Source organism: Erithacus rubecula (genome assembly GCF_903797595.1).
Source record: "Erithacus rubecula genome assembly, chromosome: 1".
Lineage (NCBI taxonomy): Eukaryota > Metazoa > Chordata > Aves > Passeriformes > Muscicapidae > Erithacus > Erithacus rubecula.
This window is the reverse complement of record NC_136658.1, coordinates 58,544,924-58,563,369: the sequence shown is the minus strand read 5'-3', so window position 1 is coordinate 58,563,369 and position 18,446 is coordinate 58,544,924.

Sequence of the window (18,446 nt, the reverse complement as noted above, 5' to 3'; positions counted from 1 at the left end):
TAATGGACTAAGAGAATGATCATCATTGTTAGGTGCACAGGAGAGTGAGCTGCATGATACACACTGTTAGTCTGATACACTCTCTGATGACAGTTTATGGTTCACCAGCTTGGTTAAACAGCACATCAGCAGCAGTGATGGGTGATCAATCTCATCCCCTATAGAATAGCTCCCAAAAGTGTCATTATTGAGAAATAAATCCAGGAAATGCAATCAGAAGGAATCATCAGATCTTTTGTTTAAGTTCGGAACTAAAAGGAAATGAGCTGGGGTATTTTAATTGCTTTTATTATTCTATATATGTATTCCAATTATGGGGAAGTAGTAGTATTTAAGCTGACTGGAATTGTTTTGCAGTTCTATTGTGAGAAATGATACAGGTACATTATATAAAGTTACTAGACATTTCCAAATGCTTTCAGCAACATTTTTTTCATCCTCAGTGAATTATGGACTTCACTTTTTGCTTACAGTCACAGGATCCAATTGTGCAATGTCACAATTTCAAAAGGATGGAAGGTACTCAAGTGCATCCAGAGAAGGGCAACAAAGGTGGTGAAAGGGCTGAAAGGAATGTCCTGGGAGGAGTAGCTGAGGACTTTGAGCTTGTCTACTTTGGAGAAAAGGAAACCAAGGTGCAATTACATTGCTCTCTACAGCTTTCTGAGGAGAGGAAGTGGAGAGGGAGGTGCTGAGCTCTTCTACCTGGAAACCAGTGATAGGGCATGTGGAAATATTCCAAAGCTGCACCAGGGAAGGATCAGACTAGATAGGAGGAAACATTTATTTACAGAGAAAGTAGTCAAAAATCAACAGAATTCCTAGAGAAGTGGTTCATGCTCCAAACTGTCAGAATTTAAAGGATATTTGGATAATGACCTTAATAATATATTTTAAATTTTTATCATCTGTGAAATGATCAGGCAGTTGGCCTAGATGGTCATAAATTCCTTTCTGAAGTATTCCTTTCCTTTCCTTTCCTTTCCTTTCCTTTCCTTTCCTTTCCTTTCCTTTCCTTTCCTTTCCTTTCCTTTCCTTTCCTTTCCTTTCCTTTCCTTTCCTTTCCTTTCCTTTCCTTTCCTTTCCTTTCCTTTCCTTTCCTTCCTTTCCTTTTCCTTTCCTTTCCTTTCCTTCCCTTCCCTTCCCTTCCCTTCCCTTCCCTTCTTCCCTTCCCTTCCCTTCCCTTCCCTTCCCTCCCTTTCCCTTCCCTTCCCTCCCTTCCCCTTCCCTTCCCTTTCCCTTCCCTTCCCTTCCCTTCCCTTTCCCTTCCCTTCCCTTCCCTTCCCTTCCCTTCCCTTCCCTTTCCCTTCCCTTCCCTTCCCTCCCTTCCCTTCCCTCCCTTCCCTTCTCTCCCTTCCCTTCCCTTCCCTTCCCTTCCCTTCCCTTCCCTTCCCTTCCTTCCCTTCCCTCCCTTCCCTTCCCTTCCCTTCCCTTCCCTTCCCTTCCCTTCCCTTCCTCCCTTCCATTACCCTTCCCCTTTCCTTTTCCTTTCCATTTCCATTTCCAAAATGTAAGGTTCTTTTCCCACTACAAATATATAATCTGATAAATATTTCTACATGTGCACATTAATTAAACTGTAATACTGGAGGAGTCAGAAAAAATTAATTCTCTCAAATTCTATCAAGTGGGACAAAAAAAACCCCAAATCCAAACCAAACAGGTTTTGACAATTATTATTGAGAATTAATATATTCTGCCCAAATACTTTATCCTGGCAGTGTCACAACCACTATTAGCCATCATAAAAGCTAAGAACTTTTAATGGTATTTTAATACATTATTCCCCAATATTATATCCTGCTTACCTGTTCGGATCATGTTCACAAAGATGTTTAAATAACTGTCTTCTTGAAACTAAGGGGAAATTATTCTATGCAATATTTTGTTGGCCCGTTTTTAGTTTTGGTGGGATTTTTTGCCTCTTTAAAATTTTCTTTTTATTTCTTTCTAATACAGCTACACTTTAAACATCCAGTCAGTCAAAAGTCATTCAGTTTTACCATATTACATGGAGGTCTACACTGTCACTCAGTGTTGGACATTACATAGTATGAAATATGTTGTGCCTTTTAAGCACTGCTTCAATTAGAAGGTCTTCCCATACTCCTACTGAGCACCACTCAGCAAGTCCTTGTAAGCTTTCCAACACCTTAAAAGGATATTTACAGTCCACACAGAAGCATGTCATGGGGGCCTTGGTGGAGCATCCATGCAGAAAGAAGCTCAGAGAAAAGACAGGATATTAGCATATGGCAACAGAACACTGCACATGCCAGAGAAGAACTTTTCTAGCTTTAAAAATGGACTGTCTGATTGCATTTTGTGCTTCAAACACAAGGTGGATAAAACATATTTGCAAGATCTCCCATCATATCAGTCACTTATACACTGAAAAGTAGGCACTTTTGTAAGACAGTTTGTGATTTTGCTGAAACTTTCATGCCTGCAGAAAGAAAAAATTGTAATTTGGAGGTGTATATTTATTGCCGAGCAGCGAATCTCTCTAAATATTGCAGTTATTTGTATATATTTAAGTTATATACATATACATATATATATATATATATGCACTTTCTAACAGAGTAATTAATACTGAGTCATTTGAAAGAATAATAAGAGACTGAGGTAGCAAGCTTCAAGAAATTTCAGATTATTTCCGCTTACAAAAAAACCAACAAAAACCAAAAAGTGTTACAATAAAATCAAGTATTTAGGATAGAAAACTACTCAGAAAATATGTCATTTTACAAGCATATACTTCCTTGATAATTTGGAAACTTGGAGCAATGTTGAGTTTGAGGATTTCTAGTTTAAAATACTATATCCAAAGTAATAGCTTTTATAAAGATCATTTTATGTGCCATGCTTTTCCCGTGATATTATTTTATGCTCTTTCTACCTGACTCAGGGATAAAAAGCAGCTACAATGAAATATATGCTTTGTGACAAAGAATGGCAAAATATTTCCTATCCTAACAACTCTAGATTCCTGGCACTAAGCAAACCTTCTCCAAAATATCTACTATGGAAAAATGGTCAATATGCTTCTCTACCAACTCTTCTCTAAAGCTTCTGTAGAAAAAAAAATACTATATATGCCATTTCCTAGTAATTGCAATTGAATGACAATCTTTTAATGGCATTCTGTGATGCAGAAAGCTGTAAAATTCAGCTATGTCATGCACAGCAATTGATTCAAATAAGGCTTTTTAGATTTGACCTGTACTGTTTTTTACTTGTCTTATTTTAAATCATAAACAATTATTGGTAAATATTTCAACAAATCACTATGTATACAGGTTGATGCCTTTCTTCACTTTGTTCCAGACTGTCACCATTCTGTTATTATTGTTTTAACACTTCAAGTCACCAAATCTTAGATATTTATGTCGAATGGATCAACACCACTTTTTATGTTGTCCAAATTGAAAAGATAAGGTAAGACCTACAACAAAATTATAATGAAGTAAATAGAATTTCTTAAATTCACAAAATGTGCCAATATTAGAAAAGGATTATACTTACTTTTGAGGCTATTAGATTACTTCATAAGAGAACAGTAGAAGCTAAATATTATTATGTTCTCCAGTCAAGGGAAAGGGAAGAAGATTTTGATTTAATTTTTGATTTTGCTTTTACCATTATACCTGAACTTTTTCAATAAGAAGGAAATGATGCAGCTTTGTCAGAATAGCTCTATCCTTCTTGTAACCATGTATATAAATTACACATGGACACTGGAATTATGTTTCCACGCATACCTTGAGAAACTTTTTCATTGAATTCTTAGATATAGTTAGCAATTTCTTTTCAACAACAATGCACTTCAGAGATATATTGAAAGCCTCTACAGAAAATAATTTTAATTATTTTTTGTTGTTATTCTGTCATAATATCTTCAAAATAACTACAATTAAAATCCCTAATATCCTATCCTATAAGGAGATGACAATTTTTTTGGCCTTTACAGTGACAATTTAAGGTACTCGGTTTTAATGAAAATAATCTTTCATCAGTGTAGTTCACAGGAAATAATGGAGAAAAAGTGCAACCATTTTTTTTACAAGTTTCTGGTTTCCTTGAAGATAACACCTTCTAATTTAAAAGGAACTGTGTTGTTTCTGGAGCTAGTCCTCTTCAGAAAAGTGAGAAGATTATGAAGATCACAGCTCAGATCTAAAACCACTTTAGAGTAACTCCAGTAGAAATTAGAGAATAGAATATAATACTATGATCACAAATATACAAGTGATTTTTAAATGTTCATGAACTGGTGAAAAATACCTTCCCACTCAGCCACAGATGCAACAGAGAGCATTACTGCAAAATTAGCACCAATCTTCACTGGACCATTCAGTGTCACCAAGTATTCATCAGATATGAATTACACTCTGAACAAATTGCCTGAAGGAACAGATACAGGGATTTTCATGTTCTAAACGTGCCTTCCTATTAGTATCAAAATAGTCCATTGGAGGATATCTCAACCCCTGAAGACATGCAATGAACAGAAATGCTACAATACTCAACCATTATTCCAAAGTACAGTCTTTAAAAATGAAAGATAATATACAGTAGGCTTGACTCCCTATTCCCTTAGATTCCATTATAATCACCCTTATGATGAGCCACACCTCATTATAATAACAGCCAAATTGCTTGAGTCCCAAGGGCAGACTAACAGTCAGGGTGGATTGTACTTATACTCAAAATAACCAAGAATAATCAAGATGAGCCTCTCAGTTTGACAATGTATGACCACTTTTGCATAACTAATGCTGTTCTGACAGGAAAAATGCTATAGATTAAGCAAAAATAATTAATCTGGCTAATAGTGATTGGATGTATAACAGTGAGTAATGTGTCAGCATATTTACTGCAGTTATAACAGTACCTACATAAAAAAGTTCATTTATTTAGGTGCCCAAATAGAACTTAAATTCCTGTATATTGTCTGTATAAATCTGCATGTTTCTGCACTGAAAGGATATGATTCAGTACCATTTTTGTTCATTTTAATTGGGGTCAAAGACAAGTATTGCTTATTAATTAAAGGATCAAATCTTGAAGGCTGTTTGTTGACAGTGAACTTGGTACAGAGTTGTCAGTTTACACCTAATGAAGACTTTGTCCATGGCATTTTATATCTTCAAAGTAATAGTAATTACGTTAAAGATGTTTGCAAAGAAACCCAAAACTACGTGAAACACAAAACCATGTGAAGACCTTGTGGTATTGTGTTTCATTTGAAATGCCAAACATAAATGAGGTTCATCAAGAGGTTTGTTAAGGTTCATGAACTTAAGACTGGCTTTGAATTAATATTGTGGGTAACTGATAGTTTTGTATTGAAGCCACACAAAATTTCCTTAGTTCATGTGAAAAACTGGAGGAAACACTTAAGGTTCATCTCTGTTCTCCCTTTGCACTTTGCTGGCCAGTTGTTAAGGCACCTGAGTCACCTTACCTGGAGAAAAATTCCACTGTAGGTAGCTCTGAAAGGTCAGGAAATAAATGCCTAATGACCGAAATGAGTAAAATAAAATACCAACTAAAAATCTAGAAGTTTATACATTAAAGATATTTACTATTGAATTGCCACCATATTTTTATGAGGCCACATCTTAAAATTAAAACTTCTAAAGTGCATGAGAAAACTTATATTGACCACCTAGCTCTAACCTCATATCTTTATTCAAGGCATCATTTTATAGAAAAATAATGTTTTCAGATAACAATTTGTATAGCATTTTCTAAGGGGTCCCCTTTGATTAATTTCCAGTGAAAAGTACAGAGTTGCAATTTGTGCCTGTAGAAGTACTCACTTCTACATTTAAACATGTACATACTTATCTGTAACTCAGAAAGGAAAGTGAAATCAGGCAAGTAAGTAAAACTCCACTGCAAACAAAAAGTTAAACGCAATCTTGAATTTTAAAAAAGACATATGCAGGGCAACCCTACAAAGCATAACAAAGAGTTACATCACACAAAAACAAATAAGCTCTTTATTCTAACTAACTGTTATTTTTATAAGATGTTTGGCATATATGAGCATTGTTATTTATAAATAGTTGAAAAACATCTACCATATTGATTCGGAGCAGTGATAGATTGACACGGCTTGAGTATAATGTAATTACTGTATCCATGAATTGATTTAAAATGTACCAAAGAAAATTAATCTTGGATGTGGGATATATGAGCCTTGTAAGTAGCCACCTTAATGCCAAAATATAGTTTTGTTTAGTTATCTGTCATAGCTGGCTTACTTGTCTTCTTGTAAGAAGATGTAGACTTTGCACAACATGACAGTGCTCATGGCAAATCCGTTCTGCCTCAAAAATAAATAAGTAGTGATTTGAAACTTTTTTGTTTGTTTGTTTATTTAAGACAATGTTTGAGGCTTTGGACAGTTTTGAAAGGTCAAGGCTGGTTTTGTGAAGATGCAAGATAATCTAAACATCTAAAAATTGACTTTCCAAAGGTAGTTTCTACCAGATAAACAACTAATTTTTTTGTTTTTTTGGTAATGCAACAAGAAATGTATAGTAAATACAAAGTATCTGGAGAAGAATTGTTTACAAAAAAAATTTAAATGGGATAAGGATCAGGGTATGGGGGAGATTGGATGAGTGAAGAGTAAAAGAGAAAGCTAATTAGACTCAATGTTACAACCTTCATAGGAGAGAGAGATCTGGGAAGAGGTGACAAGGCACAGGAAGTGCTCTAATCTGTAGCGTGGTAAGCAGTAGCACTGCATGGCCTTAAAGAACTTGGCACATAAATTATGTCATTTTCCCAGCCAATATCTTTTGGGTCCTTGGGTGAAAAATACATCAGAAGCAACAGAAGTCCTTTAAGTTTTCATCCATCCCTCAGAAAGGAAGTATGGCACAGCAGGACTTTTCTTCCCAGCATAACCTTGTTCCTTTGGCTCTGAAAGGAAACAGAATGTAGCTGTAAGTCTGCCGGATCAGGACTTGGAATGGAAGTTGTGGGCATCACCTTCAGAGTCAGCTCAGGGTTTAGACAGGCCTGTGAAAAGGAAAGGGAGGTGGAGAGCGATTGCTCTTGGCAAGATCAGTTTCACTCATTTTCACCACCAAAACCACTTTGCGCTTGGAAACTAAAGTGTGTGTGCATGTGTGTGTGTGTGTGTGTGTGTGTGTGTGTGAGTAATACAGCAGATGGAGAGGATAGAAGTCAAAAGGTAAATCTCACTTCCTACTACACTTCTTTTTTAATCGCCTGCAATCTCACAATGCAATCAGAAGTATTCACACATAGCTCCTTTCACACACACAGAAGACAGAGGGCTGAAGCCTGGGAATAAAGTCTTCAAGGAGATAGTGAAGGAGTAGTAAAAAATCCCTGTCTTGTCTGATAGCTTTACTTTCTTTAGGAAGGTGCATCAGGGCTAAAACTCACAGATAAAACTGATTCTAGAATTCAATCAAAAGCTCTATAGGGAGCTGTAGATTAGTTTTCATACACAGATCAATTATCTAATTTTATAGAAACAAACAATATCAAGAATTTCAGCTAATCTGCAAGTCACAGTTTTCATAATTTCTTAAAAGTGAACTGAAAAAACCCACCTTTACCCACTGCTTCAGGTTTTGGGACCTTGAACCAAGATTGCGGCAGAGTGAGGAACTAAAATCCATTTTACTAAAAAAGAGGTGTGAAGACACAGTGTGATAAATTAATCCAATGGATGAAACCATAGGCACATAGACAGCAAAAATCTTTAATTTTCACCTTTTTATTATTTACTGAAATCAAAAGCTATGAAGAGAAGATACTAATATACTCATTTGGGAATACCTTGCCTGTACTCAGCTATACAGGTTATATTAAACATTAGGATGATTTTAAAGGTACTGTTCCAATTTGACCTTTGCTTTCCCCAGATGCCATCTCTTCTTTCATAGTCACAAATGGATTACTGCTTGTGGTTCTGCTGGAAAATCTTTTAGAAGTCACACATCACTTACAGAATAGTTCAGTAAAATCTTATTGCAGTATTTTGTTTGAAAAGAAATCCTGCTGAGCTCTCACATATCTGGCCAAACTAGCAAGAAAGTTTCCACTTTCAACTTATTTGTAAACTGAACAAATTTGAAAGGCTTGTGCAGAGACAACAGCACAAATCCACCCTCCCAATGACAGAATGCCATGTTAAGAGTTAATGCTCAGAATGAATCTCTAAGTTGGGGATAAGAATTTGCAAAGTTTTTCTTATTTATGATATATTCCACTGGAGGAGCTAACATTTTATGAGAAGGAAATAAGAACCATTTTCTTTCCCATCAGATGGGCTCACTACCAGATCATGAGTATCATGCATTTAGTACACCACAGTGTCAGTGGAGGAGATGTCAATGAATGAACATGCAGCTCTCCTAATCTTCATCTTTCTAACTCTCCACCACACTCAGTTATTTTAATGATTGCCTGAAGTGTCCATTCATGTCAAAGCATGTTATTTACTTCCCATTACAGACATGACATTACCTCACTCCATTACAAATTGAGAGAAACATATTGCCTTCCAAAGTTTAAGTATTGCACCATTACCTGTGAATAGCAATGAGTGCTGGCACTAGATGGCAACTACTTACAACAGATATTCTAAACGTAATGGACAAAGTTTCATCTTTGATAATGTACCAGAGAAAGATAAAATACATCAAAAATACTCTACTGAATGAATTTATCATTCACATTTTCAGCCCATCAAGTTTAGTCGTATAATTCACCAGCTGATTATGTGGAAAGTCAATGAATTATATAGCTAAATATTTTGTAGTGGGTTTATGAATGATAGAGTTAATCAATATTGCACCTGAACAGAGTTAATCTCTAAGTGTTATTGCTAATAACCAAACCTTAAGAACTTTATCTTAAATAAATAGCAACAAAATTAAAAGACTATATACTCAGCACTGATGCAATAAATAAAGCAGTAGCTAAAAGTAGCATCTCATTACTTTTGAAAGAAAACACAAATAATATGTTTTAATCCAGTAAAATAGTCTAAGATAATTTTATGGAGAGTGGTACCATTAAAACAGTATTGTGATTCAGGGAGGGGAGATGGATACCTGGTTTCAAGAGCCTCTAAGCTGCCATATAAGTCTAAAAGAGTTCTAACATACACTCCTGGATACTCAGAAACTGTAAGACTGATCATTTATCGTATGTATAGACAGTTTGCACAAATTGAAAAAAACAATCATTGGATATAAAGGTAGTTGTAAGTCTGTCAGTCTGTTTCTATCTGAAATAGAAAATTTTTCTTTTGTTGTCATTATTCATTCCGGAGAGAAACTCGTCCTATGAAGACAATCAAGTAGCCTTGTACATGCTTCTGTAGCCTTGCACGCTTCAAATGTGAAAGAAATTCAAGAAATAAAAAGTTCATGATTGCCATAAGACTCATTACCACAGTATAGGTACCTAAGAAAGCATTTTCAGAAAGATGCTGACTAAATTAACTATACAGTTAAAGAAGAAAAGGATGCATTTCCTATTGTCATAAAAAAATCCTGACCACCTATAGTTACAGAATTAAGTTGAGAAAATGAGATTTTCCTACAGAATATTCCAGAAAAAACTGCATAACTACAGGATATTTTACTGGGAAGACTGTTTTATCAGGTGGAAGTTAGATTCTTAAAGCACATGAACAGGAGATGACTTTTCAGTTATTTCTTATATCTACACAACATTGTTGAAAAACACTCCTTCACTTTTAGCAGGGAAAATGAAAAACCATGACAAAAATAGTTTATAATGATACAATTATTTATTTGCATTTGTTTCTTTTTACATCTCAAAACATTTAACTTTTTAAAAATGCAATTAAGGCAATGTAGAAAAATGTATGAATTCTCCCAACTACCCCAAAGTCTTCAAAGAAACTAAAAAGAAAGCCAGATGTTGTTGCATTCTAGCTTCGAATTGTACCCTTCAGATTCTACACTGCAGATTCATGCAAACTTATTTGATTATCATAAGCAAAATGAGGTGAACAACAAGGCATATACAGATGTGGTGGACTCTCTTCCTGGTGTCACTAGAGGGCTCAAAAACTACTTGCAAGGATAGACAAGCAAAGGATATGAAATCCTGGAAGAAGTTTGGTGGGACTAGCTAGTGAAACCAAACTGCTTCCCAACAGCTCTTACAGAAATTCCCAGGCAAACCTCATCTCCTGCCATAGCTGTTGGCTAAAATGTAGCCTTTTGTTGACTAATAAAGACAAATAGGTACCTTCACAAGCGATTCATCTAATCCTAAAAGAGGCACCCAAGGGTTGATAACCAATGATTTATTATTTTGAGGTGTGGATTTTGTCCATTGGCTATAAATAGGTCTATAATATGTAGCTCAAATCTAACTTTTAGCTATCCTAATTTAGGGATAATAAATTTCATAGTTTGCCTCCAGAGCTGATCCATGAAAATTGTACTGAATTGTAATTAAGTTGTAACAAACAATTATACAAACCAGTGAGAGTTCAATAAATTCAAAGCATGGCTCTCTGCATCGCTGGTCAAAACAGCAACAAGCAAAGCCAATAACCTGCTGCCAAGTGAAATTCCAGAGTTTCTTTGATCTGTATCGCAAATTTTTTTTTTGAAAACCTGCAAATATTCAGTATTCAGGTCAGTTTAGATGTTACTGTGACTGGTGTATCAAAGTCAACTCTTAATTAAATCCATAGAATGATCAAGCAGAAGTCAAGATGTAAAAACATGGAATAAACAGAAGAACCTCTGAAGACAAAATAAATACAATGAAATAATTATTCAGACAGAATTTCTTCACAATTAACTGTACAAATAAATAATAAAAAAGAATAATAGAATGAAGACTAACAAGCGTAAGTCCTCACATTTTCAAAAATTAATGTAGGCAAACATGCTGGCATGATTCCAAAAATCTTCAAAATATTTATTATTTAGTTTTGTCCTCCTCTTTTATAATGAATTCACAATTAAAGAAGTTGTAATTATAATTCAGATACTGGCAAAATACAGTCTATGGTGTTAACCATTGATAGATTTGTAAACAAAAGCAGCTGGACTGGAATTTCTTCAAGGAAATATTTACATGCCAACAGTTTATCAAACTGAAAGTCTGCAGATAAATCTACACACCGGCATTATGTTAATGACGATAGCAACGGTGATTCATATTCTTAGTTGTAGCTGCTTTGTACTGCTACAGCTGTAAAAGAATAAAACCTGGAAGGAAAAAGGATAAGGAGGCAGGCTAGGGTTTTACTCCCCTGCCTCCTTTCAAGGTTAGAACATTTGTTACATTATACTGGAAATAATGATTAACAATAGGGCCATTGTCCAAGATTCTTTCACCTCTAAAGGGCAGATTTCAGGAGGTGTGTAACTCATTTAGGATGCAACTAAGGACTTCATGGGATTAAACAGAACTACAAGCACCCAGTGAATTTTTAAATAGATACCATGCAGTTTCAAATTCCAGTACACAACAAAGCATGTCTTGGAAAAACTAAGTATACGTGAGTTTATTAAATCTTCCTACAGTGCCAGAACATATCAACTGTTTTAAAAAAGGCTACCTGCTTGATTCCTGTTAAGTAGGCTCAATTTGCATGCCATTATCCAGGTATTGGGACTTAAAGGGAATCATACCCTAGAGAAAAGTAGGAATACCTGCAGCCTACAGAAAAGCATGGACACCTTCCTATCAGTATCCATTTGTCATCCATTTGTGGGAGAGTGATATAAGGTTGTTACTCCCACCGGAGTATCCCAAGAGATCAAAACAGGATCCTGACTTCAGTACATGTGTCTGAATGCAAACAACACAAATGGAAGAAAAACACTGGAAAAACATAAATAATAGAAATTTTTACAAACTCTCATGGTGGTAGGGTGTATAAATTTTATTAATTAAGATTTTTTTATTTTTTTTCAAGAGCAATTTAGAATATATAGGTATTTCCAAAAGAAACTTAAAGCTTCTTTCACAATTCAGAAATTCATTTTCTGGAGGATCTTGATTTTAAGGAGAACTAGGGATATCTGAAAAGAAGTTTCAAGTTGGAGCATCCCATTCCTTCCTAAGATGGAAAGATCCCTTAACTGTTCTTGCAAAGTCCTTGAAAGTATCAGTGAAACACAGTAAACTGGGAACAGGGTCCACCCTGTAGGAAGAGATTTCCACTTATTGGCTGCAATGGAAGGTACTCGTTCCATAGACAGATATCTTGGGGCTGAATCTTTCTTCTTTTCCTCTCCCAGACAAGATCCTCATTGAGTATCTGAATAAAGAGGCAGCTAGTAGAGTAGACACTAAAATAACAAAACAGAATTCACAATGGCAGCAAGTACAAGTGACTGGACCTCTGTGCAAGCAATGCAATTTGAATGTGACTGCAGGTTAGGAAGGGTTTGTGATATGCTCTGACTGAGAAGTCATGTGTGGGTTGTATGCTAAAGCAAGAAATATACTGGTAAATTACATGTAATCACCAAATCTGGAAACACTCTGTCCAAACAGTGTAGAGGAATCTTTTAATATCATTCTCTCTCATTCTTCAAAGTGAAGTTGTCTGTTCACAAAATCTGAGTCTGACCCACACTGGATGCTGCACCCCCACAAAACTGTAATAATTTTAATCTCTTTGCTTCCTTGATTATTTTTGGGTTTGGGTGTTTTTTTTTTGCTTGGGATGTTTTTTGGTTGATTGTTTTTGTTTTGCAGTTTGTGTGTGTGTATGTTTTGCTTGTTTGTTGTTTGGGGGGAGGGGTTGGCTGTATTTTGCCAAAAATCAAAGAAATGCTATGGTATATAGACTGTGCCACATCCTAGAACATCCTACTATGTACATTCAGGGTGATTGTCTTGCATAAATAATGAGCCCTTCCCATGTCCTCAAAAAACTCTATTCTATTGACTATATAAAAGACAGCACTTTTGCATATGCTCAGTAAAATCAGTGTATCGGGGAGGAGTAAAATGTGAGCAGTCATGTACACATCGACCTTCTGTCTCTTTGTGGGTGTTGGATCTATTGTACACCTGCAGAAGAACCACAAACAGTGGAGGGTTAGCAGGTAAAGCACTGACTCAGAGAAAATTTCAGATAGAACCAGCTGTGGCCAAAGAGCTTCCCTCAGCTCCTGCTCTGCCTTTGAGGAGGCTAACAGAAATATTCTGTCAGCCAAGTAAATACTTGTGTTGAACTCTCTGTGGCCTGCAGACTAATTAGTTATTGTCCTATCTGCCCTGGTTACTGCGCTGCTAAAGCCTAATCAAATATGAAAAAACAAATAAGAAATTTCTAATGAGTATTTTGAAAATTATACCAGCTAGGAAAAAATAATAAAGCACTAAAAAGACGTCATTGAGTTGACAAAGCAAAATGGAGAAGAACTGATGAAACTTGAACACTTTGATTTTTATCTACATTCCTGTTAAATTTAATTGTTTACATGCAGTGATAGAAGAATGGAATGAAAATCAAAGAAACAAGCAACCCTTCTTACCTTGAATGGAACAATATTTAAGAAAAGCATAACTTTTAACACTGAAAACTGTTCATGATGCACAAAAACAAACTGTAGCTTTCCAAGATGTCCCCTGGTACTAATATTCTTGTTTGCCAGAAGCTCATTTGACATGGCCAAATGCTTGCTGATTCAAAGAAAAGCATCTCACCAACAATTCACACAATAATTTAAATTGAACTTGGCCAGCTTAGATAAAAAAAGAAATTACCTAAATTGGAAAAGAAATAAACCTTGCTCAAAGTACAGTTTTCTCTTTCTACCCCAAATTAAATACAAAGGAATGATATAGTGGCACTTTCTTTAATGACCACTTCTTAGATGAATATGTAGCATTTGTTAAAAGGGTGAAGTATTTTTAAACTTGAATAAAATATATAACTGCTGACTATTAAAAAATGCGTGGTACAACCCCTTTACTCATGCAAGTTTTCTAGAAAGGACCAGGTTTAGCAGGAGTCCTAAGATAAGTGCCTGCTGTTGCTCTCACAATGAACTACAGTCCTTATACAGTACCAAATATAATCCTGCTGATAGTGGTTCAGTAAATTAAAAGAAAAAGCACTAATTATTACCACTATCTGTCTTCACTCAAGTAACACCTGGAAATAAATAAAAATAACAACATCCTTATGAATCAGTAAATAGCTAATTGATTTAAGCATAGTTTGTTTGTAAAAAGAAGATTTAGTACAGCAAGGCAGAATATCCCTGATGCCATTCATTTGCAACTTCATAAAATGGCCCCTGATGCTCAATTCAAAACCCTCACTCAAGCCAGAACACCACTTAACCAGCTCTGATTTATCAGCTCCTCTTCAAACCTCAACCTCAGCTGAGTTTGTGGGATCTTCTGGAGAGGGTGCCTTGCAGAGGGGAGCAGCTCCAACCACGGAGTGTGCTTCCACTGCTGGTGGCTGTGATGCAGGGAGGGAGGGACCACACCATGACATGATGCAACCTGCTGCACTTCTAGGACTGCGCGACCTCACCATGGCATTACCAGCAATGAAATTTCTACTGGTTGCCAGTCCTAGGCTTGTACAGAGCACCAGCTGTAAGGCCACTTGCAAGTGACTGAAATCAGATGAGATCCTTTCACATGACTAAGTTCCATCAGGGGATGAAACTGCTTTGGGAGCCTGAGTGCATTTCAGAAAGCTCAAATGAAAGGCTAATTCAACCTACAGAGGCCCATTTTTGCACATAAAACTGCTCATGTAGATGAACATTTAATGGACCTTTGAAAGACAGGAGCTACAGACACCAGGCCTGTCCACTTCTCCAGGCAAGTGGTAGGAACACTCTCTCAAGAAAGCATGGGGGGTGCCATTCAGGCTGCTTCTTATTCTCGGTGGGTTTATAGTCCCCCTCCTCTCCTCTCCATCAGTAGAAGGCTTATACTAAAAAGTAAAAGCTGGATGTGTGTGGGGGAGAAGTAACAGGAGGAAAAATACAACAAGAGTGTGTTGTTCAACGTAGAAGTGGAGCATATGGGTGATTGGGTTCTTGGGTTGAGGAACTGTAGAAATAGTTGGAATTGGCAACTGTGTATTTCCTTATTTTCAATTATTCTTCTAGGTCATGTAATGAGATTTCTGATGCAGTGAAATGCTCAATGCATCACTTTGTTGAACTAAGGTTTTGGCTCCAAAAAGAAGTTATGCCCATTCTAGGCATCTAGGTGCTTTAAAAGGGACTGGACACATCATCAGTGCCCAAGGAGTATTCAGGAGAGTCATGGAAACATTCAGTAATCATTGCAGACTTCAAAAATTCATTTTATTATGATTTTGAATTAGGCATGTGGATGTTGCTAGAATTTATTTTTTCACATTTTGAATCCTGAAATCATTGAGCTAATTTTGTACTTTAATCACTACCTTTTTTTCTCTAAGCTTGTCAATATTAAAAAGTTTAACTATTTTCTGTGATTTTGTTTTAAACCCATAATTCATCATTTGATTCTTATCTTTTATAAGATACATATATGCCACATATAAACTTGCAGTGTTTTAGAGGTTCGTGTTGGAGGCAGATAGGATAAGATTTTACCTGTAAAAGCTAAGAGTTAGAGCTTCTTTATTATTAATAATTATTATAATTATCATTATTTACTGCTTCTGTAAGTTCTGTGTAAGGTGTCCTGTGAATCTGTTCAGCTTCCAGCACTGAAATGGCTTCCAAGGGTAATACTGGAATTTGTTGAAGCATCTGTTTCCCAGAGGTGTGCTTGCTATTGATCAGCTCACAAAGAAGGCAATACTTTATCTCTGTCTTCTTCAATTGTTAAATTGAGTTCAGATTGTTCAAGAGATCCATGTAGAAACTTATTTCTGGCTTCCAATATATCATCCCATCACTGAACAGCCAGATTCTGCAGCATCAGTTTGGTCACAGTGAACAGAAGCCAAATGGTTATTAGTTGCTTCTGAATTGAATTGAAAACGATGTCTGCTTGCCCAGGACCCTGCCAATTGAGTTTGTTTGCTGCATCTGTATCTTGCCACATCTTTCTAAAGAGTATCTTTAGAATCCAGTTTCTCCTTATTGTATCACTATTTATTTCCATCTTGACAGCTGAAATCTCCTGTTTTCTGCCATCTCTATGTTCTATTCAAAATTCTTTTGCAGCCTCATTCCTTTATCCTGATTCCCTCACCAAGACTTTTGTTTTCACCTCCCCTCTACTTTGCAATTCAGCCCATAATTAGCACCTCCAAACAAAAAACACTACAAAATCCTTCAGAACGGAGCCCTAGTTAAATGTGCCTGTACCATAATACAGCTTCACAGACACTGAACCCCAAAATCACTCCTTTTCTCTCCAGTTTTTAAATGCCAAGTTTAACCTTTCCATACTTCAGGCTCCCAATCTTCTTAACAACACTTACTTGACAGAGAAGCCAACAATTCAAACTGACTGCTTCAAAGTACTCAGAATCTCAGAATGGTAAAAATCTATAGAGTTCCAAAATAGTTGGTTGCCTTGCAGAACCCATTTCAAGAAATCTACTTGGAAAAAAATACAGGAAGCATAATTTAAAAGGAGGATCTATGTGTTCCAGCTTATCATTTCCAATTTCCTTGAAGACAGTCTGGGCAGTATTTCCAAGAAAACTACAACAACTTAACTTCCTCTATCCACAACAGCTATTCTTTATATTATTAGACCTATTATTTATTTACTTTGCCTTATATTTATTTATTGCTAGAAAATTTATCTTAGAACTGATTGACAAATTAGCTACAGCTTCCATTCTTATAATTTAAATTAATTATATCTATATTAAAATGGGAGCCATTTTAATCCTCTTTATATTTATTTACTGTATCTTCTTTTGCATCTTGCTGTTAGTACAGCTCATTCTTCTGGCCTCCTGATATGGAAGATCAAAAAGCTGTGAATGCTTAAGTATATCTCAGCAATTTTTATTCTAGATGTGACAACTGGTATTTATAGGGTAAAATTTTGCTCCTTGTTAAGCTGGATGCAGAACGTGTCATGCCTAGAAGGGCATCATGCAAATAAGACTTGTGGTTCTAGAACCACATAAAACTGAGTTTGGAAGGTCAACAGTTGAATTATTTTAAACTGCAGACAGATCAGGTTTGTCAGGGCTGTGCTCACCTAAAGTTTGAAAAGCTCCAAAGATGGAGATCCTGAAAATGCTCAGTGAAAGCTGTTCTAGTGCTTCATCCTTCTCATTGTGACTTCTTTACCTTCACATCCAGCTGCAGGGGTTTTTTGAGTTTTTTATGGGTTTCTTGGTTTTATTATTTTTTGTGTGTTTGTTTTTGGTGTTTTTTGTTTGTTTGTTTGTTTGGGTGATCTGTTTTCTTTTGTTAATACAGCAAGATGAACCTAGCTGTGTTTTTATGAATCAAATTTAGAGCATTAATTAACCAATTCACTGGACTATGCCAACCACTGTTACTCTAATCTGCATGAAGAAATCATGTTCTTCATAGATCATGTGCAAATTCTCCCAAATTGCTTAGTATTCCATAGTACTTGACTTTTAGGTGAACATTTACAAAGTTTCCAAGTACTCTGGCTGTCTAGATTTTATTTATAACTTCATTCCTTTTAAGAGCTTGATTTCCAGAAACTCCTTGTTTCCTCTCTCTTTGAAAATTAAGCTTTTTAAGCAGGAGGCTGTAGCTTAAAGTGCTGTGATACTGCTGATAGTGGAACCATCATCATTGCTCAGGGTGAGCCCCTGCTCAGCAAAGGCACACCAATACATTCCTCAGTATCCTATGGATGAGATAGCAGCTACTGAAGAAGTAAGTTTTGCAGAACTCTTGAGCTAAGATTTTTTTTTTAAAGAAAGGCATTGAAAATGTTTGAAGTTTGCCCAGCAAAACTGGAAGTATCTGTAATCAGCAGTCACGCTTGAAAATCTTGGCCTCAGTCTTTGTTTATTGCAGTCTTGTGTCAAATAACATGTAAGCACATAACAAATGAAGCAATTTTCAAGAATGTATAGAACCTTCAACAAATAAGAGGTTTACCTTTCAGATCAAAACCCAACCTTATATCTCTTTTATCTCTTTCCACCGAAAAAAATAATAATAAAAAAAATTGAAAAGTAATCCTCGTTTGAATCTGTCAGTTCTTACAGGATTTTCCTAGTCTAGTTGCTGAGTCCAAATTTCTTCAGGATCTGACCATAACCTACTAAGTTTAGGACAAGATATATTTAGGGCAAAAATTTTCTTGATCTTGATCTCAGCTTTGACATATTTTTGTTTTACTTATGTCACAAGGAGTACCAACATCTGTCTACCTCAGCCTACCCAGCCTCAGACCTGTTAAATACCTTGCACAGCTGGACCAGCTATTTATTAATGGAGGTAGGGTGGAACTTATGA